General features: G+C 43.4%; 1 protein-coding gene across 1 annotated transcript in view; it reads left to right on the top strand.

Annotated features, from left to right (window-relative positions):
- The window catches only part of celf4 (CUGBP, Elav-like family member 4), a 536,216-nt gene that overhangs the window by 275,875 nt on the left and 236,622 nt on the right, over nucleotides 1–23,719 (top strand). The gene's annotated exons all lie outside the window — the stretch shown is intronic.

Here is a 23,719-nt window from a genome sequence, read left to right as displayed (position 1 = left end):
TTGTAGTTTTTTTATAAACTGAGAAGCTCTGGCATGCGTGTAGATTAGAGTACAATACAGAGACCTCTGGAACAGACAAGGTGACATTGGTAAGCTTTAACTCTGCCGATCATTCATGTTAACGTTTAATCCTGAATTTCAAACCATTTTGTATTACGCGCCAATGCTAATTTACACGGCAAATGGGTTAAGGAAGATCATAAATATCACTCCAATATTTAGTTCCTAATGCTGCTATAAGCATAGCCTTAGCTTGCTAGACCATTTTGTCTTAAAAATGTTATACCACACAGAATTGTGGAAAGTTCTGCACGATCACGGAATCATAGAATCCTGCAGCACAGAAGGAGGCCATTCAGCCCATCGTGCCTGTGCCGACTCTTTGAAAGAGCTACCCAATTAGTCCCACTTCCCCGCTCTTTATCCATAGCCATGCAGTTTTTTTCTTTTCAAGCATATATCCAAATCCCTTTTGAAAGTTATTATTGAATCTGCTTCCACCATTCTTTCAGGCAGTGCATTCCAGATTGTAATTTGATCTTAAATCTTAAAACAAAATCATTTTGGGACTCGGTGGGATTTCAGACTTGGAATATCATCGTGGACTCAACAATAATTAATACAATAAAGGTTATATAAACTGTAAAAAATGGTGTAGGAAGGTGACACAGAGTTACAGTGTAAAGATTTGCATTTCACAACTGATCAGATGGTCACACTATAGGGAAGAAGTTCCACCTGGGTCTAGTTTTATCCCATTTGCATAGCATTTCAGAGCATCCAGAGTTTGGCAAACCGTTGAATTCAGCCTTAGCTTTGAAGCCGGTTCACTGCAGTTCTTAAAAGAAACTCACACAAAAAAAATAGACTAACCTTAAATCATCCTCGGATTAAATAACATTCATTCGGGTAATTTGAAAGAGATGAGAGGGCATACCTCATAGATGGTGTTGGTGGGCTCTTGTCAGTACATTCAGAGAACTAAATTGAATTTGAGAATCTTTTAGAAACATTTACACACGTATGAATAAGTTAAAACCGGCTGGGTTTGCCAATGTATTTAAATTATTAAGAGAAGAGTTTCCAGAGTTACCAAGGCACTGACCTCAATCAATGGGTTGTCAACGAGAGATAAGATAGATGGTGCTATAATGACTTCAGTGGAGGGTTTACCACATGTTGGTTATTTGACCTTTTTTATATAGACTGTCTGAGGTGTAACAAGCCTTTCAATTTGGATCAATAATGTGAATTTTGAAAAAAAGTTATATGATTTAAATGTTGAAACATTTTTTTAAAGTACGATTAAAAATATTAAAATCCAACAGTTGGGAGGAGAGGGGTGTCTAAAACACAGAATTCACTTCTCTACTTTTGCAAAAGAAGTTTCAACATTTGCTGACGAAATACTACTTCTTGAAGAAATATAACCTCATGAGAAAATTCCGTTTAGTTGCTGCTGGCAGTTTGCTTTTTCAACCAGGTGTTAAACTTTTCTAGGCTACAAAAAAATCCTTACAAAGGTAAGTCCAGCAAAAGGTTGCAAAGCAAAGCCTCTTTGGCCAGACTAGTTTTGTGTTGCTGGATTGTCTTCAGTCTGGCCAGACTCCATGCATGTATGGGATGAAGAAGGTCCTTTGGCCCATCCGATCGTGTCCCTCCAGAACACCCCGCCCTCAGTCACAGCATCAAGCTGATTTATAAACAAGTTCAATGTCCTAGCCTCTGTCACCTTTCCTGGCAACCTGTTCCAGTCGTTGATTACCCCCTGAGAAAAGATTTACTCACTGGTTTCATGGAGTTTTAGCCCTCGCCCACAAAGTCATTTTATATTCTGATTCCTGCGATGCACCAGGGCTTCCAAATCATTATGTTTTACTGCCAGCATCGGTGTATGTATAGAAAGCCTGAGCAGCTTCAATAGATGACTGAGACATGTTGATGTCAAAATGGATCTTATCAACCGCTTGTGTAGTTTATGATGTGATTTGAACTCCTTTATTGTCCTAACCATAGGATAGCATCTAGGCACAAGGTTCAGATCCCTTCATAAACCCTAATGCTGTGACACTGTCATACAATAAAGTATAAGGTGTGCAACTCCCTCAGAACATGTACTGTAATTAATCCCAACATCAGAGCATTCAAACTACATAGTACCTATCATAGATGTGAGTTCTATTCTGGTAGTTGGACTAAGGGCACCTGCCATTCATTGCTGTTTGCCGTGAATCCTACTGTCAACCAATGCAAACCTCAGCAGAAACACAATGCCTCCCCACCCCAACTGGACACACACACACACCAACTCTACCTCTGTATGTTACATCGAACAACACAAGTTAATGCGTCCTTAAGGTGTTGTGATGACATTGATAAACTGCTTGTATTTTGTTCTTGTGGGTACAACTTAATGTGTATGGTTAGTCATTCTGCTGGATTTACTTTTGAGAGCAAAGGGAGAAATTTGCAGACCTTTCTACAGGAAATTAAATATCTTGGGTGTGTTCGTGATAGATTGCATTTGGTCAATGAAAGAATGGGCCTGATGGATGAGGTGAATCTTTCATCTTCAGTGCTTTCCTATGATCTGCTTCTCTAGGCCTATAGAGTAAGCACAGCTCCTCAATGCATTGCTCCCTTGTAACATTCCCCTTATACATATGAACTCTAACAACACCGATGATTTGTTAATTAGTGCCTAGTCCATATTCCCACGATCCACATTCCACAAATACAGGGCTCGCAACTTCAATTGCATTGCAGTAACATTGTGCACTAAAACCCAGCTTAGCCCGGCTCTGCTCCCAGAGGATTTTCACAGTTTTGCTGCACTTATAGAACCGATCCCTCATGAATACAGCGAGATTGGCAATAACTACCAGAGGTAGCACGTGGAAAAACTATGCCTTAGCACTATGGCAGTATTGTACATTTTAATGGGTTCCGTACTGGAATAGAGGACAGAGAGTTGCATAAACTCTGAACTCCATCCTAGATTAACACGTTAGTGTAGTGCTGGGGAATGGAAATGATGGGGTCTTCATTCTTAACCCTGACGATAAGCAAAGATGGATTCGGCTTCCACTTTTCAGCGATTTAATTGATCAATTCAGATAGCGTGTTTTTCACCTCATTGCCCTATTATTTCTTTTTTTTTAAAAATACCGGGAGGTTGGTTCAAGTCTATAGCAGGTCTGAGTTTACAAGTGCTGCTCATAACCTGCTTTTCCAGGTTATGACATCGCCTGAAACTCACAATGCAGTTCAACCTTCCAATACATAAGGGGTCCTGATTGTAAAGGTCCCCTGTAACTGCAAAGAAATGAGAGTGCATCTCACTGCACTTAAAGCCATTGTTCTATCATTAGAGCCATCCATCACTGCCCCACTTGACCTGTCCGTCAGTTAAAAGAACTCCAAAAACTTTCCACTCCTCCTGTACGTTTAATACATCAATGCTTTAAGGCTTCATGACGACTTCTGACCTTTCAACGTGGTCATACCCAATCTGGAATTGTTTCCTTGTTACTCTGAAGGGCATTGCTTCCACCCATGTTGGACTCTCGAACCACATGAACCGGCCTCACTGAATAGATGTTTCATCACTGCACTCAATACTCAGGGCCATTACACCATCGCAATCATGATTCAAGGTCACTTAATAACGTTAGAAATGAGCATTGCCTTCCACTTTCCAGTCCCTTTCACATTGAACCATGGATTAAAATATACATGTAATGCTTTTATAGCTTTTATAGCATTCCCAGGTTCCTTCCTTTCAAAGTATGTCTCAAAACGTACCTCTTTGCACGTGCCTTCAGACATGTTTCTCCTCCTCAGATCCCTCTCCCTCTCCCTCCAGCTCCCACCCTCAGCTATGGTGCCCGGCCAGAACTGTCAAGTAATTTGGATATCCTCCTGACGTGAAAGGTTTTGTATCAATGTAAAGTGTATCGTATCGCACTGCACTATTCATTCATCTCCAGTTTGAGAAAAAAAATCTTTAATATTTCTTAATCTCTGGCAGCATGTGCAGTTCATAGTTGGAATGAGCTCTACACGTTGACTAGCAACATGCTATGTACCAAAAAAAACATAGTTATCCTTCACATCCTGTACTGATCCTAAAAAAAATACCCTGTGGATTCTCCTCATAAGACTGTGTTGCAAAACATGTGCCAATTGAGTCTGACATTTCAAGTCTAATGAAATGTGGGAGTATAAGACCTCCCCTGGTGGGTTAAAGGCAATGTCCAACTAGTTGGCCATACAAGCCTAGAGGATCACAGGTTCAATTCCCTGACTGTTTGGAGGCAGCTGATCTCAGCCTTAAGGTCACAGTTTGGGACTCTACCATGAAGATAGCAATAGGAAGATCATTCAGATGCCAGGGACATGTGTGCATGGGATCACCAGGAAGGTAGAAGGCGAAGGCGAACTAGATGGATTTTTTTTAGTCTAACATTTCTTATGTTCTTATGCGCGCTCCTAACTGCTTTCCAGACACCTTTGTTGCGCTTTCCAACCACATGCATCTGAATGATCTGTTCCCGCACAAGCACCTCCTAGTCTAGTCTATGCAGTGATGAAATGTCTATTCAGCCTCACTGAATAGACATTTCATCACTGCACAGCCGAGAAAGTGCTTTTGTATGGAAGTTCGGTGAGGAGTGATTTGGGCTTAGCTCTTTTGCCACCTATTGTTGAGTAAATACCCTGGTGATACTTCCTGTCAATACTCACTCATGTTTAATGGTCACTCTGATGATTTAACCAGAGCCCTCTGAACTGTAATCTTAATAATCTTCCATTAGATATAATTTGGCACCATATCATGTCGTCAAAATATCTCAAGTCATTTCACAATATTTGGGAAGGACAAGTGTGCAGAGCTATGGAGAAAGTGTGGGGGAATAGGATTGAATTCGATAGCTCTTTTCAAAGAGCCGGCAAGACAGGATGGGCCGAATGGCCTCTTTCTATGATTCTATGATTTACCATGGAGGATTGTGACTATGTTTTGTAGACGAACGCAGCAGCCAATTTTCACACAGCAATGACCCACAAACAGCCATGAAGTGAATGACATTTTTTTCTTCTTTCTGGAGGATTGTTGGCCAGGACACTGAAAGAAACTCCCTTCTCTTTTGGAATAGTGCCATAGGAACTTTAATGTTCACCTGAATAGATAGATGGGTCCTCGGTTTAAAGTGTTATCTGAAGGATGGCAACTCTGACAATGTAGTGCATAGACTGTGATACAAGGCTTGAACCCACAATCTTCTGACTGAGAGGCAAGAGTGCTACCACCTGAGCCACCCTGAACTGTAGAAGGAAAAGGAGTAGCGAGGGGATGAGAGAAAATCGGAGGAGAAAAATTGGCCAGGAAATGAAACAAAAATAGAAAGGAAGAAGCTCTCTAAAGCCATCCCTGCCAAGAATGCAAAACTGGATCTGTTAAATGTGCAGTATGTTTGCCAAGAAATGTTGTGTTGCTGGATGCTTTCTGTGTGCCCCAGATAAAAATTGCCACTTTGCTCAACGTGCTACACTCATTCCAATCAATTGTTCACTGAACAATTCAGCGTAAGAGCAAAGCAAAACAGAAAACATTGAACAAAAGCTTCTGTTTCACATCGAAGCAATTCATTTCTTAAACGTGCTATTGTCTCCAGCCGAGTGGCCGCATTAGTAAGCATTAAAAAGAATTGTAGAAATCGTGGAACGAGTTTCGTTTGGTTGAGGAAATCCGTACAAGGGGATTGGGTTTGCTACTTTGGAATTCTGTCTTTGCTGAAGGAGGTGTACGCTTGAGTGGAGTTGACTGCTCTATGGTTTTATTTATAGGAGGGAGAAGGCAGAGAAGTTCAGTTTGCAATGGACATACCCAGCTTTATTCACATAATGCACTTTGCGGTGTCTCAAAAAACCCTGAAGAACAAGGTGTGAATTTTCAGGCACAGCATCCCATCAGGCACCTTGTCCACTGTCTATCTGTCTTCAAATTCCATCTTGAAACCCATCTCTTCAACGTGCCTCTGGTCATCTCTTTTCCCCCACGCTTTCCTCCTAGCTCGGTGTCCAATCCCACCACTGAAGTGCTCCAAAGCATTATCCTAGACAAAGTGCTCTGCTCTCGTTGTTGAATAGTGCCATGGGATTTTTAACGTCCACCTGAATTGATTAAACCACTGTTTTTCATGATTGAGAATTCAAATGGAAGATTGAATGACCCTAACTACTATCTCGAGGTCAGGAAAGCTGGGAGAGGAATGGGAGCAGGGAAGGAGAATGATTCCGGAGACTGAGGTAGATCTCTTCAGCATTTTCACTTGGTCAAAACAAACGGCACCGCCACACTAGTACCTGGGATTCTGCCAATGTGTTTTTTAGCATCCTGTGAATTTTCTCTTTTGGAGAGAAGGTGTTCTAAGAAGATCAAAGAGCGGGTAGCAAGCCGGTTGAGACAGTAGCATCATGCATATTCCCAGACTCACAATTATGCAAAACCCTATTGTGCGATTATCTATCAATTTGTTTTATAAAGGTGCGGCTTAATCTCTCTTATTTAGCCTGATTGGAGGAGCATCTGTCTTTATATTTAAATATAATATATGATCAGTCGCTTGGCTATCTGGGAAGTATTTTAGAAACCCGAGTTATCAAACGGCCAGATTTTCATACACTTACTGTGAAGTTAGAAGAGGCATGAGCTTTGTTCCAAAAAAATGCTGCGGTTGAGTTGGTCTAGAATTGATTGATGGCGGCTCTGACCAATTGGTCACACCTCCCTCAGTACCACCTGGAGTGACGGAGCCTGTGAAGTGGAATCGGGAGTGGGGGTGGGAGGGGAGTGGTGAGAGAGAGTTGGTTGACAGGAAAGCCTAATTGGGAATTGTTCAAGCTGTTCTCTTCCGAAATGGTAACCGTTCCAGCCCCCCCACCCCCCACCTCTCTTGTCAATGGCAGGAACATTGATTCCATCTCCAGTGAAGTCAGGGCAGCGAATGCCATGCCTTTCAGCTGTTGTAGGGTCCATTCAGATGCTAGCGTTCGGCGTCCTACTGTGAGAATGAAATAAATTCAGTGCCTAACAACTTGTGGTAATGGACTTGAACTGTGCACCGTTCAATCAAGCATCTTGGCATTCGCTCCAAAGTTTCTGCACAGTTGCGTCTATGCTCCTAATGTGATGGTACTTTTCATTGGAGACTCTTTGTGCAGATGAGATAAATAGATCAATAAGTTGAGGTTATTGCTGAATGTCATATTTTTTAATATTGATTGACGGGTCCATTATCAGATATTGTCCTTTGGCTGACTTTCCAACCAGTTCAGCGCCGTTCCACCAGCATTCTGTTGAACCTGACCCAGTTTGGCTTACTTTTCCTGTGTTCCCATCCACAACCCAAGTCACCTTGAAGTCCTGATTTCAAACGCTGGATAGTTCCGAGGTTCTATTAATATTGCTGCAATTGGTTTGAAATCTTGCCTCCAATTTTTCTCCGCCACTGACAGCACTTAAATAATTTTTCCTTCAACTGGGGTACAGTCCACACTCAGGTAATCTTCCAGTAACTTGCCCAATAGTTTTGTTGAGTGTTGCCAGTCTTTTTGTGTTGCCTGAAAGGATGGTGGAAGCTAATTTGATGATAACTTTTAAGAAAGAAGTAGATAATTATTTGTTGAGGACAAGTTTGCAGGGCTATGGGGAGAGACGGAGGAGTGGGATTGAATTGGATAGCTCTTTCAAAGAGCCAGCACAGACACGATGGGGCCGAATGGCCTCTTTCTATGCTGTATAATTCTATGATTCTACTTGACCTCAGGGAAGGGGGGTGCAATCAAGCCAGGTCTGTTCATAGCTGAATTTGATGCACATCTGATGCACACTCTGGGGGAGCCCAAAGGCTTGGTGCTGGCCTGCGCCTAATACTCTCTGGGATTTAGACAAACATGATGCGTCCCTTTGGGGAGAGAGTGCACATTCCATCCCAGACGAAGGGAAAATTCTATGCATGTGTGGAACTGTCAGTAGTTTGGTTTGGATAGGCTTTCAACATGACGATGGGTTTCACACTCAACTGCTTTTTTTAAAAAAAAAACTCATTCAGCCTTCACACATGGGTACATTTCTGTTTTCCTTTTGATCCAGATCAAGAGGGGAAACTCTCACCTATGAGTTCTGAAGCCTAAATGCTGCCTTGGCTACAAGCAGCTAATTCACTACAAATGGCTGCCGCGTTTCGCCTACAAAGTATACTCTCAATTCACTTCACAGTATATTCTGTGAAACTCTTTGACACGCCTCAAAGATGTATAAGGCGCTATATCAAATGCAAGGATTAGCAGTATTATTATCATCTATCACTAAGATAAACCATGAAGTGAATGATTGATTTTATCTGGAGGATTTTTGGCCAGGACACTGGGAAAACTCTCTTCTCAAATACAAGGATTATAAGGATTATTATATTTTAATGATGCCATGACGTCCTTTGACGTCCACCTGAACAGGCAGACAGGTCCTCAGTTTAACTGCAGGACGGCACCTCCAAAAATGCGGTGCACCCCCAGCACTTGGTCTTGTACCCAGGACTCTCTGACTCAGAGGTCAGAATGCGATCAACCTAGCCGGACTGATCAACCTGCTGAACAGTACAATGTAGGTTTTCTCTGTCGCGTGACAGGTTTCCTCAGGCTGAGAAGGATTTTTTTTTTAAAAAAAATCTGTTCCGTTTAAGCTAGTTGAACAAATACTAGCAAATTGTAAGATCTACAAGTCTACATGACTGTTTGTGGAGGACTAGAATATTGCCTGTCTAAACTGTCAGGCAAATGGGAGTATTTCAAACCTTTGGGTACGCTTCAGTTGTTTGGAAAAAAATTAGTTTCCAGGCAACTGTGAGTTGCTCGTTATCTTTTCAGAATCTTACATGCGGCCAGTAAATTGATGTAAACTTTTTGTGTAGATGTTTTAGAAGGTTTGCACAGCCTTAAAACCTGTGCATTTTACATAGCCCAGAGGATCTGTCGGCCTGATTAGCTGCGGACGTGTTTGGTGCAGATCTTCATAATCGGATCTCGTTGGCAGATTCCTCCGGGGTCACAAGAGAGATATGGATAGAAAAGTTGTTTGACCCATCTGATCTCATCCTTCCAGAACATCCACCACGTTATATCCCATCATAACATCCAAACTATTTCTTCAATGAATACAGGCTCCCTTTTTCTCAATCTCCCTTCCTGGTGACCTGTTCCATTCATTGATTATCCTCCAGGTAAAATAATAATAATAATCCTTGCATTTGATATAGTGGACGGAATCTCCGACAATGCAACACCCACCCCCAGCGCTGCATTGGAGTGTCTGTTAACTGTGTGATTCCAACTCCCAATGTGGGGCTTGAACTCACAACCTTCTGACTCAGAGGCAAGAGTGCTATCGACTGAGTCAGGCTGACACACAAATACTTCCTCGTGTGCTCCTGAAATTGCCCTTTGCAACTCAAAATCTGTTCCCTCTTGTTCTGCCTTTGAGTATCTGTAGGTATTGTTCTGGGTTTGCTTATCCAAGAAAATCCCTATTCACTTAATCCTTCCTCATAGTTCATCCCGCTAATTCAGGTGATCATGCTCATTGCTCTCTTCTGCACTGCCCCAAGGGCCTGGGAAGTATCCTTATGTTGCTATGACCAGAACTGTATTCAGTTCTCCAGGTGCAGCCTGACCAGAGTACTGTACAGCTGGAGCAGAACCTCTCTTGGGGTTTCAACTCAACTGATCCAGATGCTTCACACTGCATTATCCCCTCTATCCTGGATACAGCTGCACTGCAAGAAGAACAGATATATTATAAGAGGAGCCTGGGAAATTGAACACTTTTGTATTCCTTCCATTGACAACATTGAATAATGCTAATTATAATAATTCCTTGGCTTTGATATAGTGCCTTATAACTTCGTCGAGATAACAACAACTTGCATTTATATAGCGCCCTTTTCGCGGGGTAGCGTCCCAGAGCGCAAAGAGATGCCTCAAAGTGCTTCACAGATTATACTGCAAAGTAAATTGACTATATATTTTATGGGCAAAATATGGCAACCACAATCCCACAAACAAGAAACTTGCCTAAGGTTTCGCCCTGCCTGGGAATCAAACCTGGGTCCTCTCGCTCACAAGGGGAGTGCTCTAACCAATATGCTACAAGACTCACTTCTGTTAAGAAAGATTTGGATGAAGAAGGTCTTTCAATCCATTTGATCTCATGTTTGCTGAAAACCCACTCTGTCACCCTCCCATTATAACATGGAGCTGTGTTTTTAAATGAGTCCAGGGTCCTGGCTTCAACCACTCAATTGTCCCCGGCAAGTTATACTGTACATCATTACACTAGCAACAATCATACTAATCCTTACATTTAATGTAACATCCACAATGTCAGAATATCTCAAAGGTCTTCATAAGTAACTGCGGTTAGGTGAAGTGACTGTGCCTTTGTGGATAAACGCAGCAGCCAATTTGTGCACAGCGATGTGTTACAAACGACCATTAAATTGATGGCTGCTTTATCTGGAGGATTGTTGGTCAGAATACTCTCTTTTTTCGAACAATGTCAAGGGTTCTTTAACATCTACCTAGACAGGCAGATGCGACTTTGGTGTAACATTGTCAAAGGACGACACCTCTGACAATGCAATACTGCAATGTTGTCCCAGATTGGGAGCTTAAAGTCCTGACATGGAGTTACCATCCACAACTTTCTAACCAAGGGGGTGCGAGTGCTGAGCCATACTCACAGTATCGGGTTTTCTCTGTCCTATTGCCTGAACATTGTACATGCTTTGTATCAATAGATTAAATCACCTTAAAGTGTTTTTCCCTGAACCCATTCAACAAGATTCCCATTCCCTGCTCATCTTAGGGCTAGGAAAAGTGCAAACTTTGGGTCTGTTTGTGATCTTTCAGAGAGAGGTGAGACATCCAGCCTATTCATCCTTTGAAATGTATTAAACTCTTGGTCTCAGAGTTGAAAAGATGGGCTTTAGAGGAGCAGTCCAAAAACATGCCTTATTTGTTATTGAGTGTAAATGTCTATAGCATGTAGCTTTGCTCTGAAGATTGACAAGCTGGGAACACAACAGTTGGAGCATGTTTTTGCCTCTGGCAAAATCTCGTTTCCTTTCAACACATAGCTCTGAGGTATTGTCTTAATAGTGCTTTTGTCTAGAGAGAGAAAAGAGAGAGATAGATTAAATAAATAAGCTTGCATGCATTTAATATAGTGTCTTATCGTGTTGTTGAAACATCTCAAAGCGCTTTACAGATTTTACTGTGAAGTGTAATGACTGTATTTGTAGGTAAAACAAATTTGCTCACAGCCCTGTCCCACAAATAGTTATGAAGTGGATGACCATTTTTATTTGAGGGATTGTTGGCCAGGACACGGGGAGAAACTTTCTTCTTTTTTCGAACAGTGCCATGGAATCTTTAACATCAACTTCGGGAGCTGGGACCTCAGTTTAATGTTTCATCTGAAGGACAGCACTTCCCCCAGCATTGCAATAAAGTGTCAGCCAATATTATGAGATTGTTTAACAGAGACATGCAAGTGTTGTTGAACAAGGCCTCTAGGGGGAGTTTGGCATTTCATCATATGGAACCCCATCCTAGAATACTTTCAACTCGCCTCTTTCACCAAATCAAGGCCTTCAACAACAACAACAACAAGATTCCATTTATAAAGCGCCTTTCACGTCAGGAGGACGTCCCAAGGCGCTGCACAGTTGGGTCATGACCCGAGCAGGGGGGAAATGGTCAGGGTGAGGGGAGGGAAGGGAGGGAGCGAGGAGGGGGAAGAGAGTCGAGAGGGGAGCTGATGGCTCGGTCAAATTCAAATTCCCCCCTCTCTCCCCCCCCGGTGCAAACCCTGGACTGTCCAGTCCCTTGGGAAGTCCTCCCGATGTGAAAGGTGCTATATAAATGTAAATTTATATTCTATTTGGAGAGCTCAATACCAAAACGCATTATAGGGAGATGTGATAACGGGTTTTAATGCATGGCCCGAGTCAGATGATTCCAGCAGCAAAACAAAAAAAAGTCCGACTCCTGCGTTGGCGGTTCACTGCAATGTAACTTCCTGTTTTCTGCTCAAAGAGGGAAGTGACATCGGCAGAGATTGATGGCCTGGAATCGCGTTACAAGCAAATTCACACGATGATGAAGTACAGGAGGGGGGTTGGCGGGGGGTTGTCATTCAAGCAGGGTTGCACTGTATAAAATTACCCACACATTACAAAAGGTAAGAGTCACCGAATGTTCCCAGAACGATCAACACATTATCATGAGTAAGTGGATAGCGCCATCCACCGCTCAATGAGGCTATACCTGCTCTCTTCGTTACAATCCAGTTAAAACCTTACCTATCCCATCCTGACACAAAGAAATTCTGAGCAATAGCTTTGATTTCTGTACATTGACGCCAGTTCTTCACTGTTCCCCTACAGCAACACTCCCACCCGCCCCCCCCCCCCACCCCCCACCCAACACATACGCATTCACATAGCAATGGACCAACTATTTGTCCCAAGAAACAAACATTACCAGTGACACAAAGCTTGTTAGCTAACGAGAGAGGACATCAAACACAGCAAGTAATTTATTCCGAGAATGATCTCAATTTCTCTCCTTCCCCTTCCTTTCATCATTATTTATTTTTTCTTGATCAGCCATGTGTCTGACACATGCAGAAACCCATCACCATGCTTAAGAGTATCCAAACCAAACAGAGTTCCACACATGTATGTCATCTAAACAGGGAAATGTTCTCTGTGTCTGGAATGGAATGTGCAGGCTCTCTCCAGAGGTACGTACGCACCCTACTTACCTAATCCTGGAAAATATTAGGTACAGGTTGGCAATTTATAAGTCAGCTGCACATAAGTAGAATAAGATACAAATTAGTCTCGCATTTACTAATAAAATGATTATGTGAAGACCTGAAACGTCCCTCATGTTTGGAACTTTACCGTCCATGCCCTCTCCCACATCAGCTCTGTGAGCCCATCACCCCCATCCTCGCTCAGCCCTGCTGGCTCCCCATCCCCCAGCAGATCAAATTCAAAATCCTCATCCTTGCGTTCAAATTCTTCGGTAGCCTTGCCCCCACCCCACCTCTGCAACCTTACTCACCCAGCTGCTCCCTTCATTCAGCAAGCACCAACCAGCCTGCTTCATGTCCCGCCCCCTGATCTGTCTGACCATCAGAGGATGAACTTTCAGCCATTCTACCCCCTTTCGCGGGAACTCCCTCTTAGAGTCCCTCCTCCTCTCCCCCTTCTTTCCCACTTGTAACATTCCCCTCAAGACATACCCTCTTTGACCCCGTTTTCAGTCATCTCTCTGCATCGCCCACCCCACCCCTTCCTGGGTGAACTCCCCAACAAGTTGGGTGAAGCGCTTTGAGACGTCTCAATGAAGTGATGAAGTGCTATATAAAACGCGAGGATTGTTATTACATGGTTATTACATGGTATAAGCACTCTGAGACGCTGCCCTGCTATATAAATACGAGTAGCTGCTGCTGTCCTGCTGATGTGAAAGGCGCTCTGTGAACGTACATCGTACAGCGTTGTTCGTTGCAAGCCGCAGACAGTAGGTTAGGGCTGAGCCACGCCGGAACTTGGCAGCAGATCCCCCAGCGCCTGTGGTAAGTCGATGTGGCGGCTCGTCGACCTTTACAAACCTGGAGATTCTCAGGTTAAGTAAAGAGGAACCAAACGAGAGCAGCGGGGGAAGCAAAACAACCTGCGGAGTAATTAGTCCTGGTCTCCTCTGTGCGGGCTGACACAGATGAACGTTTTTCCGTGTTTTTTTTTAATATGCTTCCACACTCGCCTGGTACATGACAATTTGCAGGCAGGGGCTCTCAGGAAGAGAGTCTCATTACGCGGGCTATTATGGGCAGACTGCTGCTCTGTGACTGATGGCTGTCAGCACGGTGGCTTCTGCTGATGGCTCCTTCGTGTCTCGCTGACACCTCGGAGCGTGGCTGTCGCCGCAGCAGCGAGGGTGAGCAACCCTCGGATCAAGGTCACACAGCAGTCATGATAAGCGGCCAGGAAGGCTGGGGGTGAGCAGGGGGAATGAGCCGTACCTCTCGTCTGAAAGCTCCGATCGTATCACAGTATAAGGCGATTTCCATTCATACTGCCCCTTTCACGCCGGGAGGACGTCTCAAAGCGCTTTGCATGGCTGGCTGGGCAACCCAAGCCCAGGAGAGAGGAAGGAGGTGAAAAGGATGAGTGGGCTGGGGGGAAAAGATACAAACCAAAGAGAGAAGAGGCAGTCAAAGAGGGAAGTCTTGAGGCAGGTTTTGAAAGTAGGAAGATAGGGTTTAGGTCAGAGGGACTCCGGAATAGACTTCCAGAGAGAGTGGGCGGAATGGTTGAAAACCTGGTGTGGTGGATGGGGTGGGGGACATGAGCCAGGCCAGTGCTCGCTGAGTGGAGGGAGTGACAGGATTAGTTAGGGTTGTCAAGGAAAAGGGGAGGTGACCATAGGTGCTACAGTTTGCAAGGCTTGCTCTGTGTATTTCATGTGACCAGGATTTTAACCACCGGTTAAATATTATTGGTAGCTGAATTTTCAGCTTAGTAAAATAATAGTACTCCTCTGTTCTTTAGGACGAGCCCCCACCTGAGTCACGCTGTGTCAGCCTAGCTCAGTTAGTAGTAGTACTCTTAACACTGAGTCAGAAGGTTGTGGGTTCAAGCCTCATATTGGGACTTTGAACTTATACAGTCTTTGGCTGACAATCCAAAGCAGTGCTGCGAAGTGCAGTGACTGTATTTTTAGGTGAACACAGCAGCCAATTTTGCTGCATTGTCAAAGGTGCCATCCTTCTGTGGACCTGGCTGCTTGTTCAGATGGATGTCAAAGATCCCACAACACAATTCAAAAAGAGAAGGCAGTTTCTCCCTTTGTCCTGGCCAACAATCCCACAAACAAACAAAAAAAATGGTCATTCACTTCATGTCTGTTTCTCAGACATTGCTGTGCACAATTGGGCTGCTGCATTCTCCTACAAATTACACAGTCACTGCACTTCACAGTGAAAATCTAGTGAAGTGTTTTGAGACATCCTCCTGACATGAAACCAAATTCAAGAATAATTATTGTTATTTATTATTATCAATAATAATAATCCATGTATTTGATACAGCGCCTTATTGCATCGTCGAGACGTCTCAAAGCGCTTTGCAGCAATTTACCATAAAGTGGTGAGACTGTGTATTTTGTGGGTGAAGTGTTATTACAGGTAGACAGACTCGCAGCATTAAAAGTGACACATTTTCTTTTAGATCTAAAAAGGTTAGAAGAGATGACGTGAAATTGAAGGTATTTTGTCTCGACATGGAAACGCTGGCATTAGGAAAGCAGGATCGAGTTTAATGCACGTAAATTGCTGAATATGTTTTGGAGGCTCGTGCTCCAATTCACCAACACCAGTCAGTTTAACTGGGGATGTGATCGAGACATGAAGGATGATTATAACGCTATATTTCATTAAGTGACTCCTGTGTGATGCATCAGTGGGTAATAAATCCTGGCACTCATTACACTTCCCTTTCAGTCCCTCATAGCTTCTGTCAGCCTCGAGAATCTAATGGTTAATTTGGTCGAGCTTGAAGTCTGGTGTGTGTGTGTGTGTATTATAAAAAGGGGGCTTCAGTTGCCATGGAAACGCGGACCATATGGTTCTTGTGTCAGTGGAGTAGAAAGTGTGGAGTGGTCCCATCTCTCAGAACAGTGGGTGAGATGTTATTCCGTCTCCTCCCTGCTGCTGGAATGATTAGGGAGCATGTACAGGATCAGAGCTTGCCATTCAGCGTGACCTTTCCCTAGACTAGACAGGCAGCAGGACATTTCACTTCGGAGTCAGAACTTGGCATGGGGAAGAGAAGGGAGGGAGGGAATTGATTTTATACAAACACATACACACACGCTTGCACACAAAAGTCTTCCAACTGCATGACGCACTTCTGCGGTACATTTTTTCCATGACCTTTTTACAACAGCAGAACCCTTCACTGTTTCCTTACTGCTGAATGAACTGAGTTGCAAGTGGAAGGACTTCAGCTCGGAAACAAAGGCCTTTCTTTGTGCCTTTTGCCTGACGGCCTTGGGAGCATTGAGAAAATGCAGTGAAACACTAGCCCTGTGTGTGTGGTGGGAGGGAAGGGGTGTGGGTGAAAGGGAGGTTAAAGAGACAAATAATAATAATAGTAATCTTTGCACTTGATGTAGCACCTTATCACATCGGCGAGGTCTGAGATCGCTTCACAGAGTTTTACTGTGAAGTACAGTGACTGTGTATTTTGGAGGTGGTCTGAGCTGAGGCTTTCTACTGCCCCCACCGCCCCCCCATTCACCCCCCACCACACACATACCAACACACACACCTATGACTATATTACAGGAAGACACGGCCAGCAATTTTGCACACGACAACTTACCCGCAAAAGGCAATGAAGTGAATGACCAAAATGAGTTAATGACTGAGACTGGGTGGAATTTCGGACCTCAGTGGGATGTGGTTACAGCGGACTTTTGCCCATACGGCTGTTTTATAGGTGTGAGCATGGAAAGTGGGTGGGTGTCAGCCGGGCCATTCGACAGCAGGGAGCAATCACTGTTTAGCCCAAGCCAGTTCTCACCCAACTCATAATAATAAATTTGGTCACTTCAATCCACGACTGTTTGTGGGATACTACTGTGCGGGCACGTTTCGCCCACGCTCTCCCCATAGCCCTACAAACTTGTCCTCCCCAAATAATTACTCTCTTAAAAACTATTGAGGTTTCTATCTAGCTAGATCTAAGTAGGGGTCATAGTCTCAAGGTTAAGGGTCAGCCTTGTCAAACTGAGTTGAAATATTTTTTCACTCAGAGGGTAGTGAATTTGTGGAATTCTCTATCCCAGAAGGCTGTGGATGCTCAGTCCTTGAACATATTCAAGATTGAGGTTGATAGATTTCTAAAGGATAGAGGGATTAAGGGATATGGGGATAGGGCGGGTAAATGGAATTAGATTAGAAGATCAGTCATGATCTTATTAAATGGCAGGGCAGGCTCGAGGGGCCGAATGGCCTACTCCTGCTCCTACGTCTTATGGTCTATCACAACATTGGTTTACAACAACAACAAGATTATATTTGTATAGCGCCTTTCACATCAGGAGGACATCCCAAGGCGCTGGACAGAGTACAGCATTTCAAACACAAGCTGAGGTTGGGGGGGTAAGGGAGGGGAGGGGAAGGGGAGGGTTTTGAGGCAGGACTTGAAGGAGGCTAAGGAGGGGGTGAGGCGGAGTGACTGGGGGATGGAATTCCAGAGGTTGGGGGCAGAGTGGCTGAAGGCTCTCCCGACAATGGTGGGGCGGGTGGGTCGGGGGACGTGGAGCAGGCCAGAGCCGGCTGGGCTGAGGGAACGGGCGGGTTGGTAGGGGGTTAGGAGGGCACAGAGGTAGGGTGGGGTAAGGCCATGGAGGGCTTTGTATGTGAGGACCAGGATCTTGAACTGGATCCTCTGAAGGATAGAGAGCCAGTGGAGTCGGGCGAGAATGGGTGAGATGAGGTCACGGAGAGGAGAGGAGACGGACTGCAGAGTTCTGGATTATCTGCAGCCTGTGGAGGGAGGAGTTGGGAAGGCCGACAAGCAGGGCGTTTGCATAGTCGAGCCTGGACGTGATGAAGGCATGAACAAGAGTTTCAGCGGCCTGAGGGTTGAGGTAATGGCGGAGTCGGGCAATGTTACGGAGGTGAGGGAAGACAGAGCGGGTTGAATATGGGGGAGAAAAGACAGCTGAGGGTCGAACAAGACACCTGGGTTCCTGACTGACTTGGTGAGTTGTAGTGTGCAACCATGGAGGTTGATGCTGCCAGAGCCTGAGGTGCTGAGGCGGTGGCACGAGCCAATCAGGAGGGCCTCAGTCTTGTTCACATTCAACTGTAGGAAATTTACCCTCATCCAGGACTTGATGTCCGACAGGCAGTCTGTTAGGACAGCAGTAGTCCTGGAGTTGAGGGTGGAGGCAGAAAGATAGAGTTGGGTATCATCCACATGATTGCGGAAGTTGATCCTATGTCTGCGGATGATGTCACCAAGGGGGAGCATGTAGATGTTAAAGAGGAGAGGGCCAAGGACAGAGCCCTGGGGGATGCCAGATGTGACAGTGCGGGGGTTGGAGGAGAAACCGTTAGAGGCAACGAAGTGGAGACGGTGAGAGAGATAGGAATCGAACCAGGCAAAGGCAGATCCGTGAAGATTAAGTAAAGCGGAGAGGCGGTGTTGTCGAAGACGGCAGAGAGGTCGAGGAGGACAAGGAGGCAGAGGGAGCCCTGATCACAGATGTTCAAAATGTCATTAGTGACTTTAACCAGGGCTGTTTCCACGCTGTGGGCAGCACGGAAACCAGATTGGAGGGGTTCAAAGAGGGAATGGCGAGAGAGAAAGGACCTTGGAGAGGAATGGGAGGTTAGAAATGGGGCGGTAGCTGGAGAGGAAGGATGGATCCAGGGAAGGTTTTTTCAGAATGGGGGTGATGACGGCTGTTTTTAGGGGGTTGGGAACTGAGCAGGTAGACAGGGAGAGGTTGATGACATCGGACAGGAGGGGGGGCCAGATGGTTCAGATGAAGAAGGCCCTTCGGCCCATCTGACATCCGTCCAGAACAAACATCCCACGGTTTCTCCTCATCACAGCATCAAGCTGCTTTTTAATAGAGTTGCAACGTCATGGCCTTTACCACTGTTCCTGGTAACCCTTTGGAATGTCCCCCCAGCGTGAAAGGCGCTAAAATGCTGGTATCCTTCTGACCAGTGCTCCGAGACGCTGCCCCACATGAAAGGCGCAATATAATAATGATAACAATCCTTGCACTTAATACAGCGTCTTATAAACGTAAGTTGTTCTTGTTGTTGTTCTTGTTCTTGACATGCAGCCAAAGACTGTGAACCAAACGGCAATTACAGAAACCCAGTTTCACAGACTTCACTCATGTCCGTGTGCACATTCTGTGTGCTAAATATGGTCGCTAAATTGGCACCAATACGTCATCCATGTGTATGCGATGGAACACGGGTGAAGAGCCAAATGGTTGCACATTAAATAAGATTCCAGTTGGAGTTGCAAAAAAAGAGTGCAGGAAAGTGGGAGTGGGCGCCATGTTTTAAATGACACTGCCCATTAAAGGCTATTAGTTGTTTGTTTTTGTTCTGCATAATGTCCAGAATGTTGAATGTAAAAAGAAATGCTGCTGAAAGGGAAGATGGACGTCACTGTGCTCTGCGTGCCAGTCGCTCAGCAAGCCTGAGCCACAACAAAATTACATTTATATATCGACATAAGGATGTCCTAAGGCACTGTACAGTTAAGGGTTTGTCACCTGACCTGGAGGCTGAAATCAAGAGGAGTAACAGTAATAATAATAATCCTTGCAATTGATGTAGCGGCTTATCACGTTGTTGAGCTGTCTCAAAGCTCTTCACAGACTGTATTATAAAGTAAATTGACTGTATGTATTGTGGGCAAAAGGCGGTAGCCAATTGTGACCAAATTATTAATGTTTTAGAATTTGTATAATTTCATTTTTTTGAAGCGATTATTACCCCCCGGAAAGTGATCCGCCAATTGATGAACAACCAGGTTCCTGCTTATCTCTAGGTAAACAGAGGCGCGTGGAGTAAGAAAACTTGCCTAAGCTTTCACCCAGCCCAGGAACGGTTTACACATGGTTAACACAACACTATTGTGTCATTTCTTATTCCAGGAAATGGACTCATTTCCGATCACACTTGGGATGGATCCACGGATAATTGTGCTTTTCCCTGCTAATGTTTACAATTACCATTAATTGATTTTGTCGCTTCTCAACATCCATTGTACCTTAATATGACTGGAGCTACAGCAACACAACAACAAAATGTGTAACCAACTTTGTGAGTCTGTAAATAGATTACACTAATAATACTTTGTGTGGATTATTTACCTCCTGAGTCACCGGCCATGTTAACATTCGACTTAGGTATGGACCGAAAGCCATTAGTGATAATTGCATTTTATAGTAGAGGAAAGCTCAATTATATTGATTAACAGCAGCTTTTTGGAGAAGCAACTTGTGTGTCACCAAAGCTGTTATGATGTGTTTTCATATTTATTTGGATTAATATGGGAATGGCAAATATTGGGGAGGGGGGGAAGGAGTGAGTTATGTAGTTGTGATCAGTTACACGTACCACATTCCCTCTTCCTCATGTATTCTAAACATGTGGACTTCGACATCTGAAGGTGAATTCCTGGTCCAGATTGATCAAGTTTCCTTTATCTCTTTCGGTGTCAGGCTGGCTTAGTTGGTAGTACTTTCACTTCTGAGTCAGAGGGCTGTTGCTGCAAATCCCATTTGAATGAACAAGTCGAGGCTGACACCTCAATGCCATGCTCGGGATGCACTACATTGTTAGAGGTGCCATCCTTCAGATGAGATGTTAAATCAAGGTCAAACTCGGGTCCGAAACTCTGACTGTCCAGCGCCTTGGGACGTCTTCCTGCCATGAAAGGTGCTACACATGTAATTTTTGTTGTTGTCACATCTGCCTGTTCAGGAGGACATTAAAGATTCCATAGCATTATTCAAGAAGAAAAGGAAGTTTCTGTCAGGGTCCTAGCTGACAATTGCCCAAATAAAATTGGTCACTCACTTCATGGCTATTTGTGAGGTAATGTTGTGCGCAAATTGGCTACCTTGTCTGCTCATACACGGTCACTACACTTTACAGTAAATCCTGTACAGCACTTTGAGTCATCATCCCATCACGAAAGGTGCTATATTAAATATTAGAATTATTATTATTATCTGCTGATACTCCTGAGCACCATGTGTGTCAGAAAGAAACTTCATAAATGGTGAATCATCAAAAAAGTTGGGGAAAAAATTTATCTGAAAGTTACAATAGTAATAATCCTTACATTTGATATAGAGCCTTAACACACTGATGGTGCATCTCAAAGTGCTTCACAGAATATACTGTAAAGTGCGTCAAAAGTATTTTGTGTTGAAAGTTAAAAGGGAGATGAAATACTTTACGATGTTACCGTAAAGCTGTTGTTACTCACAGTACTGAGCAAATGTCTCAGATAATATTTTTTTTGTGCAATTTAATTTTTAACGGCTTGAAGTTCAGGTCAGTGTTTTTGTCCTTGTTATTTACTCTCATTATTAATAACCAGCTCTGGCCTTTTAAGGTCAATTTCTTGAAACACAATTCAAAACAGCAAATTTATTCGCAGTGCAATAATTCTGAGGCTTCTGAGCATCTGCCAGAGATGAGAGAACTGGAGTTACAGCTCTAAATGTAATCAAATGAAAAAGCAATCAAAGAAACATAATTAGCGGAATGTAGACAGAAGATAATAGGTTTTAATTTTATATTGTTTCTCAAACTCAGTCTGTTAAAGGCCCGAGAAAGGGTAGTGTGTCATTAATTGTCACCATAATAACATTACATGTCATCTGCGTTGACAGTAGATTCCTTCAGTACTGTGGAATTTAATAAAATACGACTTTTTGTTAGCAGCCTGGGTCTGTGAGAAACTATTTGATCCTCTAATCATAAACATCATTGCAATTTAACGTACTCACAATTGAAGGCATCATTTTACCCTTTCTTAACTGCATTTTCCCATCCCAGCAAGATACTGACTTGATGGTGTCATTATTGTAACTGTGCAGCAGAGATATAAATATGCAAACTAATGATAATAATAATCCTTGCATTTGATACAGCACCTTAGCATGTCTTCCCGGTGCCTCAGGGTGCTTCACAGCTTCACTGGAGTGTGTAGTGACTGTGTATTTTGCAGGCGAATACGGCAGTCTATTTACGCACAGTGAATATTCCAGAGCAGCAACCTGAATGCTTGAGGCTATCTTTAACATTCCCACCAATGTATAGTGCACCTCTCCTGCACACTGCAACTTGTTGTAATACAGCAATGCAATTGGGATAAACACGAGCAGCAAAGCAGATAGCCCTGTGATATTACCCTCTCTTAGTAATAATAATAATCCTTGCATTTGATATAGTGCCTTACCACATCTTCAAGACATCTCAAAATATACTGTAAAGTAAATTGATTGTATATTTGTGAGCAAAACGTGCTAAATAACTTTACCAAGCAAAGAGTATGGACTGGAGAAGAGGACTGGACAACATTGCAGAGTGAGGGAGATGTAAAATCTTGCAGGGATTTTAATCTCAGGATGTGGGTCTTGAATTTCATCCACTGGGACACTGGCAGCTAGTGGGGTCTACTGAGAATGGGGTCACGGAGTGAGCAAAGCTTATTTTAGAAAGGAACACAAACTTTGCATGAGGTAATATTAAAAAAGGTGAATAAAATGTAGCCAACAGCAAGGGCAAATTCCATTTATTTACAAGCAGAAGTCAGGAATTAATGGTGAAATATCCTTTCAATGTGATTAAATATACCTTGGATATTAAACAATGTTTTTCCTTTCAATTAATGTATGGTATATGTAATTTAATACTGTATGTTTCTTGACTTATGCACTTTGGAAGGCAATGGCCCAATTATGTGTGGTTAGTTGAGTTTCTTCTCAAGCCCTACAACTCCTATTAAATATAAGTTTAGCCGAGGAGCATCATAACATCTTACTTCTACATTGCCTTACAAACAAGATGAGCGTTACATCTCCATGCTTTACAGAGACAATGTAGGTCATGAAGCACGGTAATGATAATAATAATAAAATTATAATCTTTGTGTTTGGTGTAGCACCCTTCACTTCAGGAAGATGTCTCAAAGCACTTCGCAAGATATGCTGTAAAGTATGGTGACTATAATTTGTAGCTGAACATATGGGTGATCACTCAAAGAGCAGAGCCATAATATTATTTTACTAGGCTGAAAGCTCAGATACTGATAATATTTAACTAGTGGTTAGAATCCCGATCTCTCGTAAAATTCACAGACAAGCCTTGCATACAGTGGCACCTACACTGAGAAAAATGGTTATCATAGCTAAGGAAATGTAAAATAAGCCATGATTCGTCAAGCCCTGCTGTGCTCATAAGATCACAAGATGGGTTCAGATGGAAAAGGCCCTTTGGCCATCTGATCTTATCCTTCCTGAATTCACCCTGCCATCCTCACATCACAGCATCAAGCTGCTTTTTCAAATGAGTCCAGTGTCTTGGCCTCAACTACCCTTCCTGATAACCTGTTCCAGTTGTTAATTACCTCTGAGTAAAGAAAAACCTCTTGGTATCTGTCCTGAAATTGCAACTCTAAACATAGGTCCTCTTGTTCTACTGCCTTGGAGCATGTTAAAGTATTGGATCTGAGAGCTCAACTGTACATTACCTGTGTTGTTTGGATGAGATGAGCACATGTTCATCTGTGTTATTATCACCAATATTGGATGTAAAGTAGTGGATTATCTTGCTTTATATCTGATAGTAACCACACAATTAGTAACAAAATGATCAATTTAATTGAAAGCTAGATCTGGAGAGCAGTAATGTGGTTTGCTATATGGAAGACTTGAAGGAATATCTATTTCTCTGACTGTATTAGAGGATAGAAATTCCATTTGGATCCAGATTTACTCTAGTTTCTTAGCATTTTAGTACATC

This window comes from Callorhinchus milii, unplaced genomic scaffold, assembly GCF_018977255.1.
Source record: "Callorhinchus milii isolate IMCB2004 unplaced genomic scaffold, IMCB_Cmil_1.0 Scaffold1, whole genome shotgun sequence".
Taxonomy (NCBI): domain Eukaryota; kingdom Metazoa; phylum Chordata; class Chondrichthyes; order Chimaeriformes; family Callorhinchidae; genus Callorhinchus; species Callorhinchus milii.
This window is presented reverse-complemented; position numbering and strand designations above follow the sequence as displayed.